Source organism: Ovis canadensis, chromosome 14 (genome assembly GCF_042477335.2).
Source record: "Ovis canadensis isolate MfBH-ARS-UI-01 breed Bighorn chromosome 14, ARS-UI_OviCan_v2, whole genome shotgun sequence".
Lineage (NCBI taxonomy): Eukaryota > Metazoa > Chordata > Mammalia > Artiodactyla > Bovidae > Ovis > Ovis canadensis.
This window is the reverse complement of record NC_091258.1, coordinates 22,448,521-22,471,065: the sequence shown is the minus strand read 5'-3', so window position 1 is coordinate 22,471,065 and position 22,545 is coordinate 22,448,521. Positions and strand designations below refer to the sequence as shown.

Below are 22,545 nucleotides of genomic sequence, written 5' to 3'. Positions count from 1 at the left end.
ACACCACCCGCCTCCAGACACCCTGAGGGTGGCGTGGGGTGAAATCCCCAAGACACAAGGGAGCTGGCTGAATGTGGAGCTCAGCCTGAATCCAACCTGAGCTCCTTAGCTCTTTGGAGGTTAAGAGAAAAGATGGAAGCCACAAAAGAAACCTCCTTTATAACCCAGTGAAGTGAAGTGAAGTGAAGTGAAGTCACTCAGTCGTGCCCGACTCTTTGCGACCCCATAGACAGTAGCCTGCACCAAGCTCCTCCATCCATGGGATTTTCTAGGCAAGAGTACTGGAGTGGGTTGCCGTTTCCTTCTCCAGAGGCAATTCCAAAAAGGAAACATACAATTGACAGCCTGGAGGGGGATTTGACCTGGAAGCTCACCTCTGTCTGTGCCCTAGCCCGGCCCATATCCTCATCAATATCCTCCAGGAAAGCTGTTCCAAAGGCTTAATGAGCCACAAGGCATTAAGAACCGTGTACGTGAGTAATGCCACCGATTCTTACTTCTTTAATCGGATGCAAATAGCATCACCTGGGCTCCACATCCCAGGAGCCATCCTGCTCTTTGTCACGTGGCCCTCTAATGTACCCCGTTCTGAAGAGCCTGGCAGGAGAGGAAAACATTAACTGTGAGATCTGCTGGCTTCTGCCAAATTCGCAAACGCTGGCAGCTAAGCCTATAGATAGAATGAGGGGTAATTTCATGCAAATTCTCTGTGCTATTCCCTGAGCTCCAAGATTAGAGATGTCAGAAAATGTAAGTGCTCCTCTGGTTAATAACACAAAGAACTAATTCAGTCTGATTCCCTAAGCTGGGAGTTAAAGGGAGTGATTGTGAACTTGAGGAGGAAGGTTCTTAGAGGGATGCTCAAGAGGGCCAGGTGCGTGCAGAGGCTGAGGTACCTGGTGAGGGAAACAGAGTCCTCCTTACGAGGGTCACTCGGACTCACACTGGGAGGGCTTGGCTATCTCTCAGGTACCCACTGGAAGTGTGGGCAGATGTAAAGGGCAGCAATGCGCTTGCCCTGCTGCTTGGAGAGGACTGGTTCAGGCCAGCCAAGGCTGCAGGGTTTGGGAACAAAGTCTGGAAGACGTGTGCAGAGGACACACCTCTCTCCTCTCCCATTTAGAAAAGAGACACTTGGATCCTAGATGCAGCTTCCTAATCTCCTGAACACGCGTTTCTCCCTTTTTACATGCCAGGTTGTATTTGGTCTGGTATAGTTTCCAGGGAGCACTGACTTATTATTCAAACAGGGTACTTCTTGGAGAAGATTTTACATCTCATGAATTGTATGTAGCAGTGGAACACTTCAGGGAATAAGATTACCCCATTCTCCTATTTATTGTGATCTAGGTTAAACACTGGGATTACAGGTCAGGTTTTGGACTTTCAGATTTAAATTTTCAGGTTATCCTGAAGCATCAGTAATGGCTTTTGAGATTAACACACACACACCTCCTCCCTCCAGTGGCCTCCATATAGTCACTGGAATAGACTTTGACTCCTAACTGTTCTAAGAAAAAGATAAGAAATTGTTATCAATTGAGGATCCATTGGCAGCTTTATCACATTTCTAGAATACACTGTAACACTGGGGACAGACAATCTCAAGCCAGATGGTGTATGTTATTAGAATCAAGGGCATGATGAACTAGTCATCTTCTTGGAGCCTGACTCAGGATTTGGCCCTGCTTCCCCTACTGGCTATGAAACCCTGTAGAAACCTCTTAACCTCTCTGGGCTACAGATCTCTCTAACCAATTTAGGTAATAATTTCTACTTCTAAGGGTATTATTGAGGATTGAGTGAGGTGATCCACATGCCTAACATACAGTAACTGCTCAACAAGTAGCACCTAAATCAGGAAAGGAGTACGTCAAGGCTGTATATTGTCACCCTGCTTATTTAACTTATATGCAGAGTACATCATGTGAAATGCAAGGCTGGAAGAAGCACAAGCTGGAATCAAGATTGCTGGGAGAAACATCAGTAACCTCAGATAGACAGATGACACCACCCTTATGGCAGAAAGTGAAGAACTAAAGAGCTTCTTGATGAAACTGAAAGAGGAGAGTGAAAAAGTTGGCTTCAAACTCAGCATTCAGAAAACTAAGATCATGGCATCTGGTCCCATCACTTCATGGCAAATAGATGGGGAAACAGTGGAAACAATGACAGACTTTATTTTTGGGGGCTCCAAAATCACTGCAGATGGTGACCGCAGCCATGAAATTAAGACGCTTGCTCCTTGGAAGAAAAGTTATGACCAACCTAGATAGTATATTAAAAAGCAGAGACATTACTTTGCCAACAAAGGTCCATCTGGTCAAAGCTATGGTTTTTCCAGTAGTCATGTATAGATGTGAGAGCTGGACTATGAAAAAAGCTGAGCACTGAAGAACTGATGTTTTTGAACTATGGTGTTGGAGAAGACACTTGAGAGTCCCTTGGACTGCAAGGGACCATTCAAACCTAAAGGAAATCAGTCCTGAATACTGATTGGAAGGACTGACGTTGAAGCTGAAACTCCAATACTTTGGCCACTTGATGCTAAGAACTGACTCATTAGAAAAGACCCTGATGCTGGGAAAGGTTGAAGGCAGGAGGAGAAGGGGATGACAGAGGATGAGATGATTGGATGGCATCACCAATTCGATGGACATGAGTTTGAGCAAGCTCACAGAAGCCTGGCATGCTGCAGTCCATGGGGTCGCAAAGAGTTGGACACGACTGAATGACTGAACTGAACTGAAAACATTTTTGGTTGGTTCACAGGATAAAGCTCACAGCACAGATATAGATATATGATTAAAGTCTTTGCACACAGTCAGTATATTTTTTTCTAGCATCATCAGATATCAGCCCCATGTCATCACACCTTCGCAATGGCAATTTCCTTCAAATAATGTAATGAGTCAAACGGGACAGGCTTTCTGTTTACCTGCCCCGCCCGCCCCCCCCTCCCCCCCCCCCCCCACCGCCCCGCCAACCAGGATGTATGCTCTGCTGTCCTTTTGAGTTTTGTTTTTCACAGTGTATATGTTGATACCAGTAAATTGGCCATGTCCACCTATACAAATGAGTAAGGCAAAGAAATCATTTTAAAAGTTTGGGACTCTTTTTCCAGAAGAATTCTGGGTATAATTGCCCAAATATTTACCTGGCCCAGATATTTGCCTTGCCCAGATACTTACCTTGCCCTGCCTGAGACCAGCTCAATGGAGAACTATCTTTAGTAATAAGACCATGGGTTCATTTTGCCAAGTGAGATAATGAGACTCTTTGCAAGTGAGTTGTATTTTATTTTATGGAGCACTCTCTTCTGAATAAGTGGACCCATGACTCACTCGAAATTTTGAATCTTCAAATGGTGCCTAGGACTATGGATGTACAAGCTTTGGAGGCCACGCACAAGTAAGGCATGTTTTACTGCCTAAGTATTCACCATACTTGTCTAGCTACCCTTGAAAATAACAGTTTTCTGATTTGAAGGAGCACAGATACATAGCAAGCTAGCCCTCTGGCACAGATGTTTCCAGAATGAGTTTACACATTTTCAATGCGAGAGTGTCAAATTTGTCCCACAGATTATCCTGAAATACCTAGGATTTTTTTTAGATAAATACACACACACACACACACACACACACATTCTCCTTTCATTCCTCTTCATACAGTTGTGAGAATATGCCTTGATCCTGAACTGTTTTAAAAGAAGGAAAGAAGCCATTATCAATCAGGAATCCATGGGTGGCCTTACTGATTACAAAAATTTTAGAATAGAATGCAAGATTATAGACAGCTGAATCTTGAGCCAAGACAGTATATGTTATTAAAATCAAGAGCATGATTAATTAGTCATTTACTTGGAGTGATTTATCTTGTACCTCTCTCCACTGGTGTTGGAACTGCCTGCTGAGGACATCAGGTGTACCACTCTACCATGAATACTAATCAAAGTCCACAGAAGTGCAGAGTGAGGGGGAATTTGAGCTCCACCAAATATCCATTTTAAAGAGCTGACTTTTATTAAATAGGCCTGAAGTCAAGAAACTGGTAAAACTACAGAGAGAAAGGATAGACTGGTTATGTCTAAGCTGTCTCACTATCAAATGACCCAAGCGCCAACCCGAGCCTGCCTACCTGGGACCTCAGGGCTGCCTCCTGACTTGTTATAGACATGAGTCCCATCTCTTCTTCCTACATATTCCTCTAACCCATCCCACTTCTCTTTGTCTCCCTTATCAGCCCCTTAAACCAAGTACCCCGTCGCTCTCCTGAAAGACTACAATAGCCTCCTTATTCTGGCTCCATTAAACAGAACACATTTTTAAAAACCATAATTAATCATACCGAAGGTTTTCTTAAACCAACAAGGAGCTCCCCGTTGCTCTTAAAAAGGAGCCCTTATTCTCTGACTCAGCCCATGAAGGCCTCTACAGTCTCATCCCCACCCATATCTCCTGCTTTATTCAAATTTACCTATGGCTTATTCAATGTGCATAAGCCCCCACTGCCGTCTTGGAGGGGTCTAAAATGTTCTAACTTCTTTTCTGCCTCAGGGCTCTTCACTTGCTGTTCCTCTTCTGAAAACGCTCTTCCACATGCTCTAGCCTGGCTGTCTTGCTGTCTTCCTGTCTGCAGCGCAGAGGTCACTTCTTCTCAGAAATCTCCCTCTTTCCCCTTCACCCTAGAGATAGTTACCAGCTGTCATGCTTCCCTGTAGCTTTCCCATGTAGCCCTTATCAACATTGTCATTTTTGACTTTTACAGTTAATCATTAGCACTTTTTTCGTCCTTCCCTCTATCCTCAGCTCCTATCACAATGCAGTGTTCACAGCAAGCCTGCAGTGAGGGGATCAAACAACAGTGATGAAAGCTGTGTGTGGAGGAGACCACTAGCTATCCACCCTAATCAGCGCTCCTTTCCTTTCGGCTGGACTACATTTCCCAACCTCCCTTGCAGGTAGGTGGTCATGTGACCACGAGGGGCAGCTGTGTGCCATTTTGAGCTTCAGGTCATAAAAACCTCCCTATGAGCAGCTGTGACAGTCCCTCACTCTGGTGGACTGGGATGTTGATATATGGAAAATGGCTGAGCCGCCTATTGGCCTGGGTTCCTGAATGACCTCATGGAAGAGACTCTCAGACCTCAACTGCTGGCCCAGAACTGCTGTGTGAGTAGGAAATGAAGTCTGTGCTGTTAAACCACTGAACTTTCAAGGTCAGTCTGATCCTGCACCATCTTTGCCCACCCTAATACATTAGGATACCAATACATAGGATTCTAGGTCTTGGAAATGAGTGAAAAATGGTTACCTTCCTCACATACACACTCACAGCTCCATGTGAACGTATATGTGGAGCCCGAGGAGAGAGAAGGAAAAAGCAAATTGAGTTTCTGACAAAGTATAATATTATGAAAAAAAATCAGTATTTAACAAAAATTTTCTATATCCATTTAACTCTTTCCCTCCATGGACTTAATCCTTAATAACTAAGAATACTCTGATTACTAGTGTTTCTTATAAGAGAGCTGCCATTGCCTCTTATGTTTCTCTCTATCCTTACTTGTTGCCCTAGTAATTGCACATAAAACCCTGGTATGGATGACCCCTTACAATCAGAAGGAGAGGCCATCTCAAAGAAGTAGAAAATTGAACAGTTTTCTCACTGAAATTAGAATATCACATAGCAACCAATTCTATTTAGCTCAGTGCAGATTTATTTTTGCCCCTAAGACAGGTCAGGGATAGAAGGAATCACTAGCCAGATTTTTCAAATGAATAAAAGTTCTCTAATGTCCTTGGGGTTTCTGTCGAGTAGTCTCAGGGCTGGACCCCCACCTCCTAGAGGTTGCCTCTCTGTGCCCTCAGAGCCCAATCTCTGTCTCAAGCTTTGTCAGATTCTGCCGAGCAAGTTAATCTAGCTGAGTTAATGACAATGCAGCCAGTTCCCCACCAGCACAAAGAGCCTAGTCAGTCAGCTGGTTGGAGTTTCCTGGCCAGGAAGCCCGCACCTCCCCGCACAGCCTTCCTTTGGCTATGGAAACCTCTGTATGTATGACGAGCACCTGCTCATCCAGTGGTGAGGCCTTCGGCCCTGAAAGGGAGGAAGTGAGCTCTTTTCTGCTCTGGGTATGGACCTCGCATGCTCCTGGAAGCCTGTTTCTTCCGCAGGAAATGCCCCTTGGTGCCAGCCCTGCAATAACGGAATGGAACATTTTCTCACATTGAGCCACACCTGTTGTCAACAAGAATTTGCTTCCAGTCTATTTAAGCTCCATGGCAGGGAGGAGACTGTGAGAGTCTTGGGCATTTTTGGCAATGCTGGGCCCACAGCACCTGGGAAAGCTCCACAAAGCCCATGTTCTTGTTTGGGAAGTGGAGTTGCCCCTGGTAACAGCTGCTGTGTTTCAACAGAGACCAGAGGCCTCTGGGAAAGTCATAAAGGCTTCGCCCAGGCCTCTTTGCAGAACTGAGTGCCAGGCAGTTGGATCTGAAAGGCAGTTTGTGCCTGAGGATTCCTGCAGGCTCACCAACAGCAGGAGCAAGGCAGAGAGAAGGCCGGCTGCCGCCTGTGCTTTGTGATGGAGCTGATGTTGTTGTTATTGGCTTGGTTTTGGTCAAAGATGTCATCAGGCAAAGTCATATTCAGTGTCTATGTTGATTGAATATGAGTTTGCAATTCAGTCTGTAATCAAAGACGTATTTATCCACATATATAGTTCATTTGTTTATCTCTTCATTCCTCCATTAGTTTCTTCTTTTCTCCTTCCCTTCATTCAGAACCAGATGCCCATCCTGAATCCTAGTTCTTTTGTTTGGCTTTTTGAGGGCCTTTCTTCAGTTTCCTTCACCTGCCTGGTGCCTTAATAATACCCCAATACTTTCTGCTTCCTGGCAGGGTCCCTACCTGAATATGAGTGGTTCCACTGAACAGCAAACCAATATGCAGAGAGAACTTAGGGCCTGGACAGTCATCCACTGCTCAATTTCCTGTTGTCATTTTTCCCACCCAGTAGTAACTCCCATATTTACCATGTGTAACATTATGGTTTGCAAATGGACATCATTTTTGGATCATTCAAAGCAAGCCAGTCCTTCTTGGAGAATTCCCACAGCCACATGGCATAGTTCCCTATAGTAGAGCTCAGCATTCTACTATGTAATTTTTTGTTGATATGATAAGCTCCTTAAGGACAGAACTGTGACTTAAGTGTCTCTTTTACCAAAGCCTAGAGGTTTGATAAATGTTTGCTAAATTATTTTTTAAGGATGGGTGGTTGGATGGATGGATAAGATTATCTTCATGGATGAGAGGGTAGTTGAGTGGGTAGATGCATGAAAGGATGAATGGATAAATGGATTTATAGTTAAACAGGTGGGTAAATGGGTTGGTGGGTGGATGGGATGGATGGATAAATGGATGGATAGATGACAGATTAATCGATGGGTGGATGGATAGGTGGGTGAATACAGGATGACCAGATGCTTGATGAATGAGGGTGAGTGGGTAGCTAGATGAATAAATGAAGAATGACCTCAACCATCAGGGCATCAATATGTATATCAACAACATTGCTTACTTCCACTAAAATAATCTCCAACCATTAATCCCTTAAATAAACTCACAAACCCCAAACTGCCAGCAAGTGTAACAATAGGCAGGCCCTTTGGGGACTGTGTTCCCCAGCGTTGAAGAAATATGGGGAATACTCCAATTTTCCACCTATTGGCAAACTGGTAAAAAGCTTCCCTGTGGTAGCCCTTAACAGCACTGCCTGGCCATAGTCAAAACTGACCCATCACCTTTTAAAAAATAATTGCCTACATGTTAAAACTGGCCCTTTTATCGTTCAGAAATGATACCTGAAAAGAACTTAGAGGCGGGCTGCAGAAGATGCCTTTAAAACAAAAACCAACACTGGGGGAAGAAAGGGAGTCAAGCCCAGACCACCGCCTGCCCAGTCTATCCTCACAAAGTGGCCCCTTCAGACAGGCAGGACAGAGTTCTGACTCCCGACTCCCCCAAACATGACCTTGTTTCAAAGCCACAGGGCTCTCCTCGCTCCAGTCCACAGTGAGTCAGAAAATAAGAGCATGTATAGTATTCAGCTCCTGCCAAACACAGGATGAAACATAACCCTTGTTTTTGTGTGTTCGGTTATTACGTTTTTTATTACTACTACTGTGTTATAGATGTCTTTCCTTCCTCTAAGAAAACAATAGAACAATGAGCCAGTTTGAAAGAGAAAAGCTGTCAGCTTGGATAAAATTAGTCTGCTTTATTTTTTTATGAAAAAAAAATAGGAAGGTAATCATGCCAATTGTAATTTTAGGAAGTTATTTCTAGAGTGAGTTTATTAAACCATGAATTTTCCCTTGAGCTAAACTAATGACCACTATTAGGTATGCTACTCTATTTTAAATGATCAAAATATTCAATGGAATAAGATGAAAATTATAGATAGTGATAATTACAAAATGTCAGCATCACCTGGAATCAATTTACTAATATGTCAGCTCGGGTGTGGAAGAGAAGAGTCAGTTTAAAATGAGCAGAAGGCAAGTTGCACAGGCTGCTGTCATTTATCCTTTGGGGACTGTCACGACTGAATATTTATATCCCTTGCTCCCCTGCAGTTGTTTCTAGCCTGCTGGCTACACCCTTATCAGACAGCACATGAAGGACTGGCAATGAGAGAGGGCTCCTCCACCTCCTTGAATCCCCAGGTCCTTCCTTGAATTTTTGCAGGGGAAGTGAAGACAGCACTTTCTAATAAACCAATTCTGTTGCAACCACTTGGGTCTGTAAACACGCCCATGGTTTTCCTCTTAAATGTATAGTACTAGCCTTCCCCTCCCCCAGGTGCTACAAATGAAAAGGGAGCAAGAGATTGTGTCATTAGATGTGCTGCAAAACTCGTTGTTTGATTTAAACCAAGTTTTCAGTTTGTTTATGTCAATCACCTATGCACCTGAAATCCTGGGCAAAAGGAATCTGCTCTTGGCACAAGACTGTGTCCCCGGAAGTGCACCTGTCTGGGAAAGGTGCCACTGACATAATACACATGTACAGATGTACCTGGCTCTTTGGGGGACAGATCGATTCGCTGTCAAAGGTACGTGTTTGCGACCAGACATGACCCTCCTCCTTTCTCTTGTCTGCACTTAGCCTCCCCCCAGTATCCTCCTGCCACCATCTGCTACACACAAAAACGTGAGAGTAAGCACACACTCACACAGGCACCCCGGCTCACTTTCCCCAGTCTGAACAACTCCAGCTATCTGGTTCCAGTGGGAGAGGGTGGTGCCCGGGGAAATTCCCAAAGTAGAGCTGATTGGTTACGGGGAAATTCTTCGGTGAGTTTAAATCCTCATTTCTCATTTTTTCTGGCTTCCTTCCTGCCTCCTACAGCCCTGCTCTTTGGAACCACTGACCACCCTTCTGCATCTACTCCCAAGCCCTCTCTTCTGCACAACCTACTTTAAATTCCTTTTGCCTCAGGTAAGCAATCATTTCTCCAGAACCCTGGAGAATAAGCCCTGCTGTGCGAGCAGCCTGATTTCACAGGGACCCCTGAGCTCTGCACAGGAATTCCTGGAGCAGCCTCTCCTCTGTTCTGGGTGGATGGTTCTGGGAGGCAGCAAAGTGCAATGGTAGAGACATAGGTTCTTAAGATGGACTGCTTCCTACCAGCTGTGTGACATTGGGCAAGTGCTCAATTTCTCTGTCCCTCAGTTTCTTCATCTGTAAAATGGGGCAACTTACACTTTCCTCCTAGGGGTAAATGTTTCAAGTGCTTAGAATGCAACTTAGCACATGGCATCTTTACATATTTATTCCCTTAAAAAAGTAACTTCTAATAGGCTGATTACTCAAGCTTTATCCTCCTCCCTCCCCAATCTTTACACTTCAAGGCTTTCTTTCATTTCTGCTGCAAAGCCCAGCACCTTTCCTCACTCTCTGGGATCTCAATATTTCCATCTGAGATTTATGAACATACCCAACAATCCTCAGGGTAGATTCCTGATCATTCTCTTTTCTCATACATACACTTTTATTTAAAACTATCCCAGGATTCACAATCTAGGATGTCAGTCCCTGAGACAGTCAATCTAACATTTTAAGTCCCCTATTGAAAGATAGGAAGGGAGGTGGTAGTCTTTGCCATGTCTTAAATTTGGGAATGATTAAATACCAGTTCCTATTGCCTATGTGCCCAAAGCATAAAGCTGTTATGCTAGGGCTTTGGTTAGGGCTGAGGTCAAAACTACTAGTTCTAGGAAGAAAATGGAATAATAAATAAGCAAGGGGATGCCTCCCAGACAACCATAGGTAATAAATAGTTCCTGGTGACCACATCTTAAAGAAAGGGGGCAGATTTTTGTTTTGTTTTGGTGGGACTCCAAAGGCCACTCCCAAAGAGGAGCTGCAATGGGGTCTGAGGCAAAGTCTGCATCATGAGAAAGCAGAAAGTCTTCCACTCCAGGGAGACTGCTTTACAGGCCAGCACGTACTATGTAGAAAGGACATGGCAGCTACATGGCAATGCTCCATCACTCAGAACTTAGCAGCTCTCCTGGCTTTAGCATCATGGATCAAAGCAGCTGGATAGAAAGTCATCAAAAGAGACTTAATATGTCTAGACCGGTAAAGCTTGATGGCTATCCTGGGCTTTGCAGAATGGGATGCTTTATGCTATGAAGAGTATGTAGGCAGGTACAAGGGTGTGCATGACTTCTGAAGACAAGCAAGTATATCTGGAAAGACAGTTTTACTCAGTATAAGTAATTTGAAGCATTATTTTGCATTCAAGTAATCACAGATGGAATGATGCTAAAGCTGAAACTCCAGTACTTTGGCCACCTCATGCGAAGAGCTGACTCATTGGAAAAGACCCTGATGCTGGGAGGGATTGGGAGCAGGAGGAGAAGGGGACAACAGAGGATGAGATGGCTGGATGGCATCACGGACTCAATGGATGTGAGTCTGAGTGAATTCCAGGAGTTGGTGATGGACAGGGAGGCCTGGCGTGCTGCGATTCATGGGGTCGCAAAGAGTCGGACATGGCTGAGTGACTGAACTGAACTGAACTGAATCACAGATGGTGTGGTAGGCAATACCCAACTTTCAGAGATCCCTGCCATCCTGCATGCATGCTCTTGGCTAACCCCTCCTGTTAAGCATGGAATGGACTTAGTGACTTGCTTCTAATTAATAGAATATGGCAATGGGGGTGGGATACCTCCTCCGTGATTATGTTGCTGAAGACTATGATTTCTGTCTTGTTGGCCTTTTGGATCTTTGTTTCGTCTCACTTGTTCACTCTGGAAAAGCATGCTGCCATGTTGTGAGCTGTTCTACAGAGAAGTCTATATGGCAAGGAACCGAAGGCTTCCCCCAGCCAAGAGCCAAGAAGGAGGTAAGGTCCTAGCGGCCTCAAGGACAGGATCCTGCCACCAACCTCATAAGTAAGCTTGCAAGGGAACCCATGCCCAGTAGAACCTGGAGATGACTGCAGCCTTCATGTAGCCAGAGCACCAACCCAAGCACCAACCAGCTATGTGATGTTGGGCAACTTCTCTGTACCTCAGTTTCCTCATCTGATTTCTGGCATACAGAAGCTTTGAGATAATAAATTTTGCAATTTTAAGCCACTAAGTCTTAGAGTAATTTGTTACGTACCATTAGACAAGCCACATAGATATATTATGGACTGGAGTACAAAACTGTCGGGAAAGACAAGGCCTGTTGCATCTACTTAATGTTTCAGCTCATCCCACACAGGGCTCCTCAAATTGCCCAACTCTAGGGGACACTGTTCACAAAGAACATACAGTGGAGTTACGAAACATAAAAGCCTGGGAACCATCTGGATACCACATCTCCGAAACCGTTACGTCTTTTTGATGGTCAGTTCTGCCACATTTGGACTGACCGCAGGTTTCACTAGGCTGATCTTCAGCTTCCTCATCTGTACAGTAGGTGTAAGAACCTTGGTTTCATCCGTTTTCTGAGAAAGGTAAGCTGGATGTCTGTGAAAAGCACAGTATCTGGCACATAGCAGAAACTGACTTTGAGCTCGGTAACTGAGTCTCGGGGTGTAACCAAAATTTCCAGGGCTTTAGTTCTGTGCAAAGTGCTAGGACACTTACTTCTGCACTACAGCAGGAAGTGGAAGCCCCTGCCTCTTCCCTGGCAGAGAAAGGGCAGAATGAAGTTTCCTCACCAGTTCTTTCCCAAGACAGTTCCCCCATGTCTCATTATACCTTTAATTACTGGGTGTTTACTCTGGTAAGAAAACCAACTTCACAGTCATCCCATCAAGGCACAATGAAACTAGAACACAGAGTATGGATTTAACCTCCTCATTCAGTTAAAACTGGTGCTTCCAAAACCGAATAGATTCTTATGTGAAAAGAAGGTCCCTGTCTGTGGGCTGTTTGTGTATTAGTAAATTTGCCACTATGTCCATCTGGTCCTTTTGTGCGTCCCATTTTCCTCAGACTCCCCATAAGCACGACCGCTTATTAAAAATAATCAAGGGCTCCCGTTCAGTGAGCACCAGCTCCGTGCTAGGCTTTTCTGTACACAGGTTTTGATACTCTTGCAAAGGCACATGGCATAAATACTACCCTTTCCTGTTCCTCTCTTCACACCTCCATCCACTCACAGAAAACAGCCAACAGTATATGTCTCAAATGGAATCTAGTCCAGGAACAAGCTAAAGGATATTTCCTTCAGCATGCATTCAAGCAAAGAAGGAATGCACTGATGCTGAGAGGGTCACAGTGTATCTGGCCCTGTGCTGGGAGCTTTCTTAGGGGGCCTCCGGGAGGCTGTGAGGTGTACGAGTTAAGGTCATTGGCTGAGAAGCCAAACCACCTGGTTTTTAATCCTAGCTCCAGTGTTCACCAATGTACTAGAGAACGTCAAGCATCTTACTTAACCTCTCTGTGGCTCAGTTTCTTCAGCTGATGCACCGGATTTTAAACACTTGGCTCATCTTACTGAAGAATCAATACATGTTAGCAATCCTACCCTTGACACAGCCTGTGAGAAGGGTATGAGTCCACTCCAGTTTGTAGATGAGGAGAGTGAAGGTAAGAGAAGGCAAAATACTTCCCAGGCTCATACAGATGGTAAGTGACAGCTGAAACTCAAGTTCACTCATGATTGAATCCAAAGTGGTGGCTACAGAAACCCCTGATTTACAAAGCACTATTTATTCTCCTGCAGAGAATGATACTAGTGACCACAAAACGGCTGTTTCCTGTGTGCCAGGTACTGTTCTAAAAGCTTTACGTTCTCATATCTCATTCATTCGGTATCACAACTACGTAGTAGTAGTAGGTCCAATTTCCACTCCCATTTTATGAAAAAGGAAACTGAGGCTTAACAGTTAAGCAATGTGCTCAAAATCACATGTGGGTGGTGAAGACTTCCCTCGCCCACCGCACCCTGCCCTGTTCTCCTTCCAGGCACGTGGGAGGGTTACGATTCCCAAGACCACTGGGCAGAGACCTTGAGGTGCTCTTGCACGTGGGCTGTTGGCAGAAGTGGCCTCTTTCCTTTCCAGGTCACAGCATCTTCGAGGAGACTTTCCCAATGCTCTTTGCCCAGCAGCAGCAATTTTAGGGGCACAGTTCATCCTGGAGGGGCAATTAGAGAGGGCAGCCTCGCTCACGCAGCCCCCTCACAGGGGAGTGCTCCCTGACTTGGTTTCTCAAGAGAGAACTAAACCTGTGTTGCGAACAAATTCTGAGACCTGCGCTGGTCTGTGGTTAGAGCACAGCCTCACCAATCCTGGACAACACACGTGGCACGTGGCACCTCCAGGGTTCAGACCCCAGAATACGAGAACAATAATGACTAACACAGCGCGGTGGTGAGAATTAAGTTGTAGATAAGGAAAAGCAGGGCACAAAACCAAGCATATGCTAAGCATTTATGCTTCTTGAATACAAGAATTCTTTCTTGCAGGTCAAGATTAAAACTTGAAGAATGCATGGTGGTAGCTGACAATACACAGCACTTACTCTGGGCCAGACGTATTTCTAAGGGCTCTGCGCATACGCACCCGCTTCTCTCTCCCAATAACCTGTGAGAAAAGTACTGTTAAGCAGCTGCAATTTACAGATGGACAAGCCAACACATACAGAAAGTGAGGAACAGATCTCAAGTTGTACACGGTAAATGGGAGATCTGGGCCTCAAACCCAGGCAGTATGGCCCCAGACCTACATTCTTGACCTAGTGGTAGACAGATTTTTCTTTTTAAAGTAAGCTCCATCAATTAGATGTAAAGGAAAACAATATTCTTGGATGAATTAAGGAAATGAAAAAAATGTAACCAGCAAAATAAGAAAGGTTTTATGTTCAGTTTGCTTCAGTGAAGTTGCTTTATGTTTGTAAGTGAGCAGAAAGTGCAGAAGGACTGGAGAACAATGACCCCTGAACGGCAGCTCTAGACTGTTCTGGAATAAGGCCCAAGATAGAAAACCCCACAGAAAACTGTAATGAGCTAATATTCCAAGGAAATTTTCAGATGCCTCCACTATGTCCCAGAGACAAGTACCTCCACTGCTTCCCGCTACAAAACCGCTCGAGTCAAAGCAGGTCAAAGGATCCCTGGGGCACCAGAGCACGAGGCGCAGAGCTCGGCAGTGGGGAAGCTGAAGCGGCAACTTCCAAGAGCCTGCCGCGCTTCCTTGCTGCTGACCACCGCATCCATCCAGGGATGGGCAAACCAGAGGAAGGAGATGAGGGGCTTTCACAGAGTGGCAGAGAAAACCACCGAGAATAAGAGGGACATTTATCTTTGCTGCCACAAGAGAATTCAGACTAGGCTGACTGAAAATGTGTCTGCTGGCTCAGCCCATGCTCCAGGTTTTTCCCGCCTTTCTCAGCCTCTGCATCCTGAGTGATGGGCCCCAGCCTTGAGCTGATTCAGAGAGAGGGGGAAAGTCTATCTGGAGCTCCATCACTTGAGGGGAGATGGGTACCATCCTTTCCACACCAAGACGCAAGCACTGCCTCTGGCTTTGGTGCTCCTCCGTATTTCCTTTTCCGACAACCAGACTGTGTAAGATCAGGGTATTAACACTGGGGCGTCCTGATGACCCTTTTACCACCTTATACCCCCATCTCACTGGCTCATGGGTTGAATGAGATGGTGAAGAAGATGGTGACTTCTCCCTCCTAGGGCTCCCATGAAGAGTCACCACAGTGAAGCATTTAACTCAGTGTCTGGCACCATGAAACGCTCACTCGTCCCGTTAGCTGTTATCTAGCTTCTTCCTAGGTTTGTCTGCTTGTCATTCCTCCTCCCCGGCCCTGTCCAGTTTCAGAGATGTGACTCTGCCCTGAAATCCAGCTGGTCACCCTCCTTCTCACCAGTTCCCTTCCTCTCAGGGCCCCCTGCCTTGCCGCTCGCGCGTGCGTGCGTGCATGTGACTACAGGAGGGTTGGGGAGGAGGGGTGTGTGTGTGTGTGTGAGTGACTGCAGGAGGGCTGGGGAGGAGCTGGCTTATGATACATTTAGCACTTGCTATAGATTAGCAAGGCGGCAGATACTATCAGTGCTCCATCCACATCCCCTCAGACCTCTTTGCCACTTTATTGCACACCAGTCCCAGCGTGCATTCATTCCTAATAGCCAGCACCTGCAGTGGTATGCCAGTAAATATTTAACAACCACCTCTGGGGATGGGAGAGCCCTAATTTGTAATGTAAGCCAATTTCCATGGTGTAACTACTCCCACCGTGGCTGATTTCAAGCTATCAATGTGAAGTTAACTAGCTTGCAAAGTTCCTAACAATTTAACATCCAACACTCATGAACAGTTAGTTTCAAGCCAGTGCCTGCACACCATGGGCCTCTGTGTTTCTCTTTTACAAAGGCTGCATCCTGGCTGCCAGGATCTGTTTTGCCTGTAATCAGGGAGGACAGGAAGTGTCTGGGCATTGATGTTCCTGCTTGTCTCTCATCCTAGAAGCCCCCAGAACTGGTTGGACTGGTTGGTTCAGAGGTATAAATACTCAAGACCCCTTCCCCGTAATGGGCCAACATGGAAGTGCCACCCACAACTCTCCAGTTTCCCTGGGGGATTAGGCCAAATTTACCTCTCTAGGACTTGGCCTGACACCACACCCTTGCTCACCCTCCCCTTTCCCAGATTTACTTCCCCACCTCCCTAACAGTGCTGCCTGGGAATCTTTCTAACAGGTCACTTTCACACAACTTCTCATCCGCAGTCTGCTTCAGAGGAACTAAACGGACAGTTTCAAGAACATGCCTTCTAAAGCTCTGCGTTCAAGTCCTGATTCTGTTATAAACTGTATGACTAAAAAGTTACTTAAACTCTATGAGTTTATATTTCTTCATCTATAAAAGGGGCCCAATAAGTCCCTGCCTTATTAGATAATGGTGCTGGAGAAGACTCTTGAGAGTCCCAGGGACTACAACGAGATCAAACCAGTCAAGTCTAAAGGAAATTAACCCTGAATATTCATCGGAAGGACTGGTGCCAAAGATGAAGTTCTAACACTATGGCCACTTGATGTGAAGAGCCAGTCCACTGGGAAAGCCCCTGATGCTGGGAAAGACTGAAGGCAAGAGAAGGGGGAGGCAGAGGATGCAATGGTTGGATAGCATCACCGGCTCAATGGACATGAATCTGCGCAAACTCTGGGAAACAGTGGAGGCGAGAGGAGCCTGGCGCACTGCAGTCCACGGGGTCACAAAGAGTCGGACATGACTGAACAACAACAAAGTCCCTACTACTAGGGTTATTGGGAGAATGAAAAAAGATAAGTCATCTAGGAGGATTAGCATAGAGTCTGGCTCATGATCTGTCTTCCATAATTGCTGCTGTTGTTCCTATTGTTATTAAAGACAGCATCTGTCCTGCCCTCCAGGTCAGAGCTTCACTTGGAATCGTGGATGACTGAGTCCTCCCAGCTAGGAGGACTGTGTGATGTCCTGCTGAGCCTTCACCACCCTTTGGAATCAGAGTTTAAGCTCTTCGGCTGTCCTTTCTTGAAATGGACCTCCCCTTATCTCTCCTTCTGCAGAGGGAATGAGTCTTCTGGAAAAGCTCTGGTCCCAGTTGACTAGCTCTGTGACCTTAGAATCCAAGCATGGCTTGTTTCTGAGTTCCATCCTTCCTCCAAAACCAGGGCAGTCAGACAGGGCTCCATGGAGGGTAACAAGTAACAAGGATCCCTCAAAGGGATGGGACCAGCATTTTGTTCATTATCCAGTAAAGATTCTTGTGCCACGGTCTCTATCTTCTTCTCATGGGGGAAAATAACATTTATTGCCTAGAAGTGGTGAAACAAGCACCCATGAAGTGCTGGTGGTAAAACAGATTAATAACAGAGCTTCACCAGAGCCATCAGGCAACATCTACCCACAACCTTAAAAGCACACATCCCACTCAATTCAATGGCACCTATTTTAGAGATCCTAAGTAAAGCTTCCTAAACTTGAAAGAGCTTTAAGCACAAATATAACCAGTTTAGCCTAGTGCTTTGTATATAGTTGGTACATAATGCATTTTGATTAACTAATGAAACTGTCATTTAATATTCTAAAAAATTAGAGAGTACCTTCATCTCAGTGTTAAACACAAAGGAGTAGCTAAAGGAGTTAAACACAAAGGAGTAGTTATGAGGCTTTTGTGCGTGTGTATGTGTGTGTGTGTGCTAGAACCATTTTCATATAATTATACGTATCTGCCAAACCAGGAAGAAAGGTTTATGCATATACAACTTTTCCAGTTAACATCTGCAAGCATAAACAACGATGATCTCAGTTTATAAATTCATCAGGGTCAGAGCAATTGACCAAGGTCTCTTTACTGCTAGGCTTACCAACAGTAAATTACATGATGAATTACTGTCCTTTCATTTCTCTTCTCTTACTCTCCTTGTCCAGAGACATTTTCTTGTAAAGTTTCAGTGCAGCTCACCTCCAGCCAAAGGTAATCTTTTTAGATAAGTACTCAGTTGCTCTGAATTTACTTATAATTATAACCTATTTAATCACAGAAGAAACTCTGCAGAGGTGGAGTTCAAGGCTGCATACAATAACAGGAGATCACAGTTTTGAAGTCTAGCACAGACTAAAATCCACAGATGTAACATTTCTACAAGACACACACTGACTGTCTCTTAAACTACATACTCTTTATGAACACTATTTTTTAAATAAAGTAATGCAGCTACTTTATTATCAGTCACACAATTCACACAGCCCTGAAAAGCTTTTCAGTGCCAACTACCAGTTGGTCATGAAATGTGAATGAGCTTGAGACACTGTCCATTCTTAAGATTCAACCATTGATTAGCTAAAACATTGGAACACCTCTGCTTAACAAGGCTATGTCCTTCCCTCCTTCCCCTCACAATTGAGCTCTGCTTGTTTATTTTTGGTGGTATTTGGTTGCACATGGCTAGACTGCTTCCAATCACCCTGTGAATCAGGAAAACCAATGATCTAAAACTATGACAGAATCTTAAGCATTAAGTAGGCTGATTTGTCTATTTCAGGTAGCTGGTTGGTAGGCCCTCAGTAAGGCCTTTCATTTTCCTTCTATGCCTTCAAGGACATTGATCAGAAAATGAGTTTGAGCATCATACCATCTACCTCTTTTAACCAATGCCTGGCACACAAAACCTGGAATTTCCACGAAGATGTTTGATCTTTATAATCCAAGCAGTCAGCATTGAAGTTAAGTTTCTAGGAGGCAGTTTGGTCCTTATAATCCAAGCAATCAGTGGTTGAGTTAAAACCCAAGCTTGAAGCTCCACATCCCTGGGTGAAAAGAGAGGCTGAGGACTGATTGAGATGGATGGTGACTGCATTGGTACCCATGGGACTGAATGCGGTCCCTGGTCCAGGAAGCTGGTGATGCATAGGGGTCAAATAAGATCCACAGTCCATGCCCCCCAAAGTAGGAAAATGAGCCAGCATATCCTGATTATAATCTGAAGCCTCAGTACAGGTCATGGGGTAGGACCTCTGCATGCAGGGAGAGGAGGTGGACAGGGGATCTGACAATGGGGGGATGGCTGGGCTCCAGACAGACACAGGATCACTGCTGCTGGAAATGACTGGGACTGAGGTGCTAGAAGGGGGAGTGATATGGCCACTTGTTCCACCCTCTGAACTCACTTCCCAGGCAGAAGACGTCTTCTTTTTGGCAGGTCTCACTTTGTTTTGACCTCCATTCTGCTTTTGCTGCCCCTGTTGGCGGCACTTCGCTGTTTGAATCTTAAACCATGCCTGTACCCTGGACTCAGGCAAATTGGTGTTCAGCGCCACCTCCTCCCACGTGAAGATGTCTGGGTGTCGGGTCTTAGCAAACAGTGCTTCCAGCACATCCAGCTGCACTCAGGTGAGCGTCGTCCTCTCCTGCCCCTGTTTCCAAGGGGTGGCCGGGTAGCCCACCAAGGGGTGCAGCAAGTCCATGCCGGAAGTGGTCAGACTCAGCCCACTGACTGCATAAGGCAGTTGCTTAAGATAAGACATCATGCTAAGGTTGTTTGGAGGCGCAAAGTCAGCCCAAATCCAGGGGACCCAGCAAAAGGTCTTGCTTTGCCCGGATTGGACAGATTCAGAGTCCCTGTTGGGTGGGTTCGGAGTGGTAGAACTTGTCTGAGAATTAACTATAATAAATGTTTTCTTGATAAACTAACGAGATAATCTGAAGGGCATGCGTCCCTTAATTACAGGCCGCCGTGCTCAGCTCTGCTTCTCCCTCAGGGCTGAATACTTTTCCGCCTGATGGAAAAGCTGCTTTCTGCCTTTAAAAAATATATGACCATTGAAAATTATGTTCATAGGACACTCTCAACTGCAACAGCCCACACTCTCTGGAGCGTGTTTCTCTCAAGGCAGCACTGGCCTTCTGAGATGGCCCACACTGTCTGTGGAGCGCGTTTCTCTCTAAATAGATCCACTACCTGCTTATCACCTGGTCGGTCACTGAATTTTTTTCTGTGATGAGACATCAAGAACCAGAGCTTCATTATGTCCCGTCTAGTTTCACTTGCTCATAGGGGCCACTTACAGAGATCTTACACCCAGTGCATCTGACCAGAGTTCCAAGTACGAAACAGCGGTGCTGACACCTCGGTTCGGAGGACCGAGTGCAGAAGCTTCGCCGGACACGCAGTTCAAGATGGTGGCAGCGAGCCATGTGCAGGGACCCTGGGCCCGGATCTGAGACCTGGAGGCTGAGCACCACAGCTGCTGAGCTCTGCGAGAACTCCGCCCCTTCCCCACTGACTGATAACCCCGTAAGGCCCCCGGACGGCCTTCCGGCCTGTCAAGGAAGCATGCACTCTCTGCGTTGTTTGATTAAAGAATAAAACTTTACTTCTGAACTGAAGAAAAATATGTTTATAAAAAAACTGCGAAACAATGTGAAAAGATTTATGAAACGAAGGAAACAAACTTCATACCAAAGTCACAGCTTAAATTTTTTAATCTACAAAGGAAAAAAAAAAGAGAATACTGAGTTCAAGAATGCTACAGTAAGGAAATACTTAACCAAAATATGATATATCTAAACAGAGGAATATTATGTAGCCATTGAGAACTGACTGTGTAAAAATTATAAAACGATATCTATGTATGGAATGGTAATACAGCTCAAAGCATAATTATAGCTAATTTAATTATATAGGCTAAAATTATGATTTTTAAGCAGAATATTGAATATATGATTCATGAGTCGTCTAATGTAAAAACTAAACCAATTTAAAATGCATGCATATAAAAAAAATAAAATAAAATAAAATAAAATGCATGCATAAAGGGAAGGCCCTGAATAACTGCAGTAAATTGTTACTAATGATCATGTTTGAGCTGCAACCCTTGAGTGCTTTTCTTTCTCTTCCTTTTTTATGTCTCAAATTTTCTCTAATTAAGGAGAATTACTTTTATAATAAACAGCATTTTGATTGACTGGTTGAGTAACAATAGCGCGACATACACGCAGACACACACACACAGATGAAATAATAAGGAGTGGAAAGTAAGGGAGAACATTACTATTCAAACACCCTTCTCGGTTAATGGTTTCCAAATTTGTTTTCTGATAAGGCTAATAACGGCCATGTGTTATGGCAGGTAGCAGCCCAACCTAGCCAGAGAATCAGACTCAAATGATTCCCAAGCCACAGTTACACTTTGAATGTCACTTCAGCTCTGGTGACATTAGCTGGAGGCAGCAGCTGGGTGAGATGGTATGCGATTCATGAACGAGAGAACTCAGAACTAACTCTACACTTATTAAAAATCCAATTCCTTGTGCAGTTTTCAGAGTGCATTCGCAGGCTTGCCAAATCTCACCTTTGAAATCAAATTTCCTTTCTTCCATGTGCCGTTGCAGATTTAAGTCTATTGTTTCCAACTGAATTTTGTTTTTTAACTGCAATGCACTCAGGTAAGTCTGTTCTTGCTGATGCATTAGAAAAACCAGCTCAATGGAGGCCCACTGATTCACCACATGGTGGGTATGTGTCTTTTTGTGAATAATTTATCATTTGCCAGCATGAAGGAAAAGCCCAGGGCACCCTGGAACAGGTCAGCTCCCCCCATCTCTCTCTCCAGCAGCTACTATCACAAGAAAAAGGCAGCATCAGCCTAAGTAATATTCCTTCACCTGTGTCCTGGGTAGCATCATGAGACCTAAATACCAACAGCCACTAATGTCCTTCTGAATGTTACCTCCTTCCAAACAGTTTCCCCAGTTGGAGGTTCAGTCTGGCATCCGTAAAGACACAGGTATCTTTATTCCTCCTCCTCCTCTGATGCAGAGGGCGGGATGCCTTTTTAATACCCCATTTCCTAACATATGAGGATACAGTATATAAAACCTGCCATCTGGCTCTTTCTTTTTTTGATGAAGCCATTTACATTTTCTTAGTATAATTAGTATTGCACAGTAACTTGTCAATACTCTTCTGCCATGACACCGAGTAACAGCTTACATATACCTGCAACTGGGGGGATTTATTTGTTCCTTCATGCTTTCAAGTGCTGGCCAGGGATAATTACCAGGGAGATTATTACATGGTGTTGGCTTAATTAAATATGATAAAGGCATTTGCCTGTGACATGATGGGTCTGTTTCAATCTAAATGATATAAAATAGTCAGCCTCATTGAAGGCAACATGGTGACCCCGCAGAAGATTAGACCTAGCCAAAATAGAATCCTGCTAATGATGTGTCTGAATTTGATGTTCTATCTCGATTTCACTAGCTGTCTTTTTAATCAGAGAGATGTCATTACAATGATCGCTCCTGAACCTTCGTGCCCAGCCCTCATGAGAAAGCAGGGGACCTTCAAAGTACCTTGAAATATTGGCAAAATACAAAATATTAAAGGCATAAAAGTGAGTCTGCTGACCCTGAATTGCTTCTGATCTTCTTGTTAGACTGAATAAAAATCTATCTTAATTGTGGAAGTCTGCTGCGTTAGGCAAGTAAGAAACATGAAGAGGTAAGAGACTGATGTCCAGTGGCTG

At 44.8% G+C, this 22,545-nt stretch overlaps 1 protein-coding gene, 1 long non-coding RNA gene and 1 pseudogene across 2 annotated transcripts in view; 1 reads left to right on the top strand and 2 right to left on the bottom strand.

Annotated features, from left to right (window-relative positions):
- The window catches only part of CDH13 (cadherin 13), a 1,027,771-nt gene that overhangs the window by 880,343 nt on the left and 124,883 nt on the right, over positions 1–22,545 (bottom strand). The gene's annotated exons all lie outside the window — the stretch shown is intronic.
- On the top strand, positions 9,415–11,629 carry LOC138418538 (uncharacterized). Its single transcript, XR_011248610.1, has 3 exons — positions 9,415–9,507; positions 10,820–11,115; positions 11,340–11,629. It is a non-coding gene; the product is annotated as an uncharacterized lncRNA (long non-coding RNA).
- LOC138418489 (homeobox protein OTX2 pseudogene) lies at positions 18,622–19,542 on the bottom strand (annotated as a pseudogene).